Source organism: Neophocaena asiaeorientalis, unplaced genomic scaffold, assembly GCF_003031525.2.
Source record: "Neophocaena asiaeorientalis asiaeorientalis breed wild unplaced genomic scaffold, Neophocaena_asiaeorientalis_V1.1 scaffold19, whole genome shotgun sequence".
NCBI classification, from domain to species: domain Eukaryota; kingdom Metazoa; phylum Chordata; class Mammalia; order Artiodactyla; family Phocoenidae; genus Neophocaena; species Neophocaena asiaeorientalis.
Window position 1 is genome coordinate 7,557,579 of NW_020173388.1, and position 7,612 is coordinate 7,565,190.

Consider the following 7,612-nt stretch of genomic DNA (forward strand, 5'->3'; position numbering starts at 1 on the left):
TGGCTTGTGGCTCCTTCCAGTGCTGCATCTCTCTTTCACTCAGACCCTTGGTGCCGGCAGGATGGTCAAGTGTTGCGGTTTCTGTACTGTCAGGAAGCTCTGTAGCCACCGAAAAGACCAGAAGTGGCATGATAAACAGTACAAGAAAGCCCATTTTGACACAGCCCTGAAGCCCAGCCCTTTTGGAGGTGCTTCTCACGCCAAGAGAATTGCACTTGAAAACGTAATGGTTGAAGCCAAGCAGCCAAATTCTGCCATCAGGAAGTCATGGTTCAGCTAATCAAGAATGGCAAAAAAAAATCACAGCCTTTGTACCCAATGATGGTTGCTTGAATTTTATTGAGGAAAATGATGAAGTTTCAGTTGCTGGATTTGGTCGCAAAGGTCATGCTGTTGTTGACATTCCTAGAGTCCACTTTAAGGTTGTCAAAGTAGCCGACATCTCTCTTTAGGCCCTATACAAAGGCAAGAAGGAAAGACCAAGATCATAAATTTTGATGGTGGAAGCACAATAGTAATAAACTTTCATATGCCAAAAAGTAATAAATAAAATAACAAAAAAGGTCTGATTTGCCTTCTTCATGCAATCAGCCTAGTGTCTGTTCCATATGCATATCAAGTTCATGGAGTTTTAGAATTAAAAAGGATCTTAGAAACCAAAGGGATCCAGTTATTTAGTTAGGCAGATACCCCAGTTCTCTCATTTTACAAATGAATAAGTGACATACCCAAGGTCAAGTTATTGCACGGACAAAACTAGACCAGTCTCTTGATTTCTAGTTCATACCTTAAAATGTACATTTTCAAGTATGCACTGCTCTATAAATATCAATTAGGACAAGTTTATTCACAATGTTGTTCAAGTTTACTATATCCTTACTGACTGTCTACTTGCTCTATCAATTATTGAGAGAGGTGAAATCATCAAATATAATTGTGGATCTACTTTTTTTAATGTACATTTAAAAATATTTCCTAATTCTGAATTTTCTCTCTTTTAGACTGACTTTCCATCAACCTGATCTAAACTAAAACACTTTTCTGCATGGACAGGAACAGCAGAAAGGAATCAATAAGTAATACAGTGTTGTCCCCAAACTCTGGCACTTCCTGGAAACAGAAGGGATTACAGTGAGATGTGGAAGAGTCCCCGTGCAGTCCCCTGCGAGGGGTCCCAGCACTGTGCTCACATGATCATCCATTTACACAAAATTTTCAAAAGTAAGATGTTTTAACCACAGTTGGTTTAGATAGTTGTCCCTTTCCACTCCAACTTCTTGTCTATCACATTTCCCTCATATCGAAGGCATTAGAGTGACTGCAGGCAGTTATGGTTCCTGCTGAGGAGAAATTGGGGAGGGTGGGGAATGTATCAGCTGCAGTTTTGAAAGTTGTTTTGCAAAATCTCAGTAAAACAAATGAGAAGCGACAAACATCATTTGATCTGTCATTTATTTTATTAAAGAACTGAAAGAAAACATTTTTTTCCAACGTTATTGAGGTACAATTGACCAAGCTGTATAAATTTAAGGTGTACGACATGGTGATGTAATATACATATCTACTGTGAAATGATTATCACAATAAAGTTAGCTAACACACCCATCACCTCACATAGTTACCATTTTGAAAGAAAATTCGGATTAAAAAATTAGTGGAATATGAAACAAAAGTGCTTACTATGAAGAATGAAACCAAGAGAAATTAGACTGACATTGAAAAGCAAATTGTGACCAAAAAATTTCAGATCATACCAAAAGCAGTAATTCATCAAGAGGAAGAGACGAATTTCAAATAGAAGTAATAAATTGGTTTTTGGATTGTTTGATGATCCCATTAAGGGAGGGAAGCGAAAATACCTTTAATTGGAACAATAGAGATAAACTGGTTAATAAGTGCTATCAATTTCAAAGAGTATTCAAGATTACATATTATACAAGAAAGTTAGAAAATGTCCTGAAATCTCATACATGGATCATAGAAATTTCCCCAAATTTTACCACCAGCCTAAAATGCATGCAACACTACAAATGGCTTGTGAAGTTGAGAGAAATTCTTCTCAACAGTAAAAAAACTTGATGAACCATGATCAAGGGAAATCTGAATTATCTTTCTATTCCCACCACAGAAAATATTACAAAATCGTTTTTTTTTTTAACTAAGAGACAAAGAATTGTTTAATGCAGGGAAAAAGAGTGTTAGGGAGGTGTGTGAGAGAGCTCGTTAATAAAAATTATTTTAGTTTTCTGGATTATGTGGTGTTTGTAGCAGTTGTCAGCATTTTGAAATTTGTCACCTGTTATTTCTTTTCTCATTCAAAAATAGATATTCTCTTCCATATCTGATTTTGTGTTTCTAATTTTTTATTCTTTCATCTTAAAGAGGGTCCCCCAAACTGAATAAGTTACAGGTCACACAAAACCAGGACTTGGCCAGGATGTAAGTTAAAATAGCAATGTATTTTCTTAATTAGAAGAAATTGGGCTATCTTTTTGCAGCCTTTGGGGAGCACAAAATCAGAAGCTGACCAGTGTGGTCATGGAGCCGTGGGTTGTCCTGGGCCTTGACCAGCAGGGGACAGTGAAGTAGAGCAATTCCAAATAATAGACTGCATTGCCATCAAAGCTAACAACAAAATAAAAGGTTATTTTTGCATACTGCCTGAGGCCAGAGGTTTTACTTTGGTGCTTTGGAATATTTTAGAGGACAAATGTTTTAAGAAAGATGTGAAGCATAAACATAGCTTCCCTATACAGTTAAAATAAATCAAAAGAGTCAGATAATTAAATGCATGCAGACACCCCTCCATCCCCAGTATTATAATTATTTATTTGGTTATACAGTTATGAGCACTGTGCTTCAGAATTTTACTACACCAAAATGAGTTTCTCCTAAAGAGTGTCTTCTTCCTTATTACCTTGCAGGAGAGTCCATTGTTTTTCCACTTAAGAACTGCCTCTTCTAATCTTGAAAAAGCAAATATTAATTTGCAGGTCTGTTTCATGCAAAATTGAAAGAATTTCATGTTGGTGAAGAACAGACAAAGCAATCATAGCAGTAACATGGGCTGGTGGCAGGTGGAAAGGTCACGGTTAGTTAAACCCCAGGGTCCTTTGCAGCACTGATGCCCAAGATCCTTGGCGTAACTATTAACAATAACAGCTAATACCTCCATGGGGCTGACTCTATGCCATGCATTATACCAAGTTCTTCATATTCTTATTAACTCGGGTAATGCTCACAACAATCCATCAGTATTGTAGCACTATTACTACTCTTGTTTTCAGATGAGGAAACTGGGCCACAGAGAGGTTAAATCACTGACTAAGGTTGCACAGCAAATGACGGAGGTGGGCTTTGAGTCTCAGCAGCCTGGCTCAGAATTGAGGCACTTAGCCACCTGCTACAGCCTTTTGCTACAAGTCCAGTCCTATCTTTCTCCCTCCCGAAGAGAACATCATTATAAAGCGATCAGTAGGACATACCCCAAGAACAGCAATTTTGCAATACTCCGATCTTTTAAAAGTGGTAGAAAGGATGCTGCTACTAAGTCGGATTCTCCGCTCCATGTTAGGAAAGCTGCATTGCCCACGAGTGGAAGGGAGAGAACTGTGCTTCACTCACTTTTCTCCTCTGGTGACTGACGAAGGCAGATGCCACTTCACAAACTTCCCACAGGACCACACTAAGATTTCTCTCTACTCTGTACTCCCCTCAAGTTATACAGTCTCTCGTCTCATTGCTGTGAAACTCTGAAAGAATCGACTGTACTGTCTTTTCCTAATCATTCACTCACTCTTTACTCCTCACCCTGGCTTCTGCCCCATCCGTTCTCGGGCAGCTGATCTCAGTGAGGTCACTGAAAACCTTCAATCAGCCAACACCACCTCCCCCCAGACTCTTCCCTTGGCCTCCATAAGCCTTCTCTGGGTCTCCTGGTACCTCTCTGCCTTCCTTCCTTAGCCTCCATTGCTGACTTCCCCTCCTATGCCTTGCCCCTCTCCTCTCTTCTCTCCTCCTTCTACACCTCTCCTTGGCCCTCCCATCATCTGGCCCTGTCTCTTAGAGACCAGTGGTTTCCAACAATTTCTTGTTCCAGCCAGTCTCCTTTGTGCTCATCTCATATTTCCTGCCGTCCATTATACATCTTTCGTTGGATGGCTCTACTCAAAATGTCCAAAATATTATCTTCTGCCCACCAACTGCATTCCTTTTCTTATTTACCCTGTTTCAGTTAATGACATCATCCAAACCGGAACTAGATATCCCAGCACTATCGTGTATCCCTTCCCGTCCCTCAGATCCGTCTGGTCAGTGAATGGTGGTGACATGTTTCCAGGCCTCTTTCCCCTGGGTCTCCATTTCCACAGCCCCTGTTCAGTCTCAGATCTACTCATCCTCATCAACTCTGTACAATAGCATTCTTAACTTGTCTATCAGTCTACTTTCATAGCCACTGTCCCCATTCCCACCCCCTAACTTCCACTCTTATCACACTTACTTTGTTCCTAAAATAAAGACTGATGACATTACTCTCGTACCTTAAGATCTTTGGTGGCTTCCTACTAGGAGCAGCATATGTTCCTTAGAATGTCATTTAGGGATGGCTGCAGTCCAGTCCCAAATTGTGTGTCTAAGTTCCCCTCCAGCTACAATGCCCACTCTGCTCCCTCACTACACACCCTAGACTTTAGCCACCCATCTGGACAGGGCAAAGAACAGAAGTTTGTTAGGTAGACAGCCAGGGGGTCAATATCTAAATCTCCCAACTTCTAGCTACGTGACTTTAGAAATATGATCTCATCTGTCTGACACTCAGTGTCTTTATCTCCAAAATGGCTCTAATGGTCCTTTTTCAACAAAGATGCCTAGGCACTGAGCAAACATTTAGAGAGTATCTACTATGTACCTAAGGTTGAGCTGAGAACTCAATGAATATTAGTTCCTTTTCTCTATACCTGCTTCTTCCTCACCTTTGTTAATGCAGTTCTTTCTACCTAAGCAGACCTTTCCCACCCCCTCCCCGAATCCTTCAAGGCCAGGTTGTGACGTTAGTGAAGGTTCAAGGGAAGGCCCAGCTTGCCTCCCTTGGAACTTGGACCAGTTATTTACAGTGTATTTTGTTAGCTTTCTAATGGATTCTTTCCTCCTCCAGACTAGGAGCTCTTTGAAAGTAGGAATGGTATCTTATGTATCTTTGCATCTTATGCATCTAAATATGTACATAAATACATTCAAGAGGAAAAAATTAGTGTTATCTATTGTTACCAAGATGTTATAACTCTTAGCATGATTTTCTGGACATTAATTACAGATATACCCTGTGTTGAAATGTCCCAGACATTTTCAAATTGCCTTTCATATTGTGCTGAATAACTTTTTTTGCTTTGGTACAATAAAACCCTGTGAATTTGACATATGAAGTGTTTGAGAAAATACACGCAAATGAACCATGTTTGGATTTTCTAATATTTATATTAGGAAATGGCATTAGTTAGCTAGGAAACAGCCTTTTAATGTTTGTGTATTATTTGGAATAAATCGTTTTGAATTAATGATATTTAACTATGCTTGTCTCTGCTATTATTATACACCTTTCTGTTACTTGCTTTGTTTTGCTTTTGCTATCTCCCCACTCCCCACTAGAATGTAAATGTTCAAAAAGGCAGGAATCTTGTCTATCTTGTTCACTGCTATGTCCCCAGAGTCTAAAACAGTGTTTAGTAACATTTGTTGCTACATGATGAATAAATGAATGTATGCTATACTTTAATTTTTAATAGAAAGTAAGTTATTAAAATGTAAAATATGTGCACCTATATATTTAATATACTGGTTGAATTATAATCTAGATGGTTCAATATTTGTAGATATCTCCATACATATGACCACAAACACCTCAAGATCTCATGTCTTGTGTCTATTTGAGTTTCCAACCCACATCCTACAGCCAAACCCTTTCCCACACTCCTTTGGACCCAAATTCCACCCCCATTCCTTTCATGTTTTGAAGACACCCTTGCTTTTTTCCTTACTTGGAAGTTTGAGACATCTGATGTGAGCTTCTGAACTTCCTTCTTTTTTTTTTTTTTTTTGTGGTACACAGGCCTCTCACTGCTGTGGCCTCTCCCATTGCGGAGCACAGGCTCCGGACGCGCAGGCTCAGCGGCCATGGCTCACAGGCCCAGCCGCTCCGCGGCATGTGGGATCTTCCCAGACCAGGGCACGAACCCGTGTCCCCTGCATCAGCAGGTAGACTCTCAACCATTGCGCCACCAGGGAAGCCCCGTTCTTGTTTATTTCAAACTTAACTCCTCATTAACTTGACTCATGGTTCCCTTTGCATGCCTCACACCACTTCACCTCTGTACCTTTCCTCTTTTCCTAGAATTCTCTTTCCAGCTCTACAGGCCTGACTCCTACTTCTCCTTCACTGCCTTCCACAGAAACCATTTTCTCCATGAAGCCTACTTAGGTCTCTCCAGCCAAAATTAGCCCCTACCTCACCTGACCTTTCTCAGCACTTTATGTGTATCTCTTTTAAGACATCCTAACAAAAATAAGGGCTGCTTTGTGCAAAGCACTGCAGGTGTTCTGGAACCAGAACGTGGGTCCAACCCATGAAGGAGTGTAGTCCAGTGGATGACTATGAAGCAGAATTATCAAGAACGTTTTAGATCCCTTCTTAGAATACAAGCTACCTAAAGCAGGTCTTTGGTTTTCCCACCTTCATAGGCCGTAGAGCATCCCCTATGGTGCCATGCACTGAGTAAATGCGTGATCTAGGTTAAGAAAATGCTGCAAAATAGTGCTTGCCTGCTCTTCATACAACATTGTCCGGAAAGGAAGTCCTCTACCATCATTTCCAGAATAAGGTAAGTTTCCTTATGATCAGTCAGCAGATACAGATGAGAAAGCTGTAGCTAAAAAAAGAGGTTGTTCCTTCTTGTTTCTTTAAATTAGCCTGGAAGAAATGGAGACTGGAGCAGAAAAGGGGAAAGAGGTGAAGGACATCATATCAAGATGTGCTAAAATCAGGAGAACCCACAGCAGGCAGACAATTATTTTTCATAAGAGAGAGACAGAGAGAGAGAGAGGGAATATAAATGAGAGAAAGAGGAGTGGGGAAAGAAAAGGAGAGGAGGGGAGAGGAGAGGAGACACCTTTCTGTTAGAAGCTAACTAGAAGTTTTGTTTTGTTTTAAATAAGGAAGATAAGTGGATTTTTAATGCTTTCTTAATATATGCTACAGTGTGGATGAACCTTGAAAACATTATACTAAGTGAAAGAAACTGGTCATAAAAGGCCACATATTATATGATTCTATTTATATGAAGAGTCCAGAACAGGTAAATCTATAGAGACAGAATGTAGATTTGTGATTGCCAGGGGCTGGTGTGGGGGAGGGAGGAAATGGGAGTGACCACTAATGGGTTATGGGGTTTTTTTCTGGGGTGATTTAAATGTTGTGGAATGAATGTTGATGGTTGGACTATTTTGTGACTATACTAAAAAAACGTCTAATTGTACATTTTAAGAAGGAGAGGCTATTTCTTTTTTATTGAAGTATAGTTGATTTACCATATTGTGTTAGTTTCAGGTGTACAGCAAA

At 40.0% G+C, this 7,612-nt stretch overlaps 1 pseudogene; it reads left to right on the forward strand.

Annotated features, from left to right (window-relative positions):
- Nucleotides 1–61: 61 nt before the first annotated feature.
- LOC112400802 (40S ribosomal protein S23 pseudogene) lies at nt 62–491 on the forward strand (annotated as a pseudogene).
- The last annotated feature ends 7,121 nt before the right edge of the window (nt 492–7,612 follow it).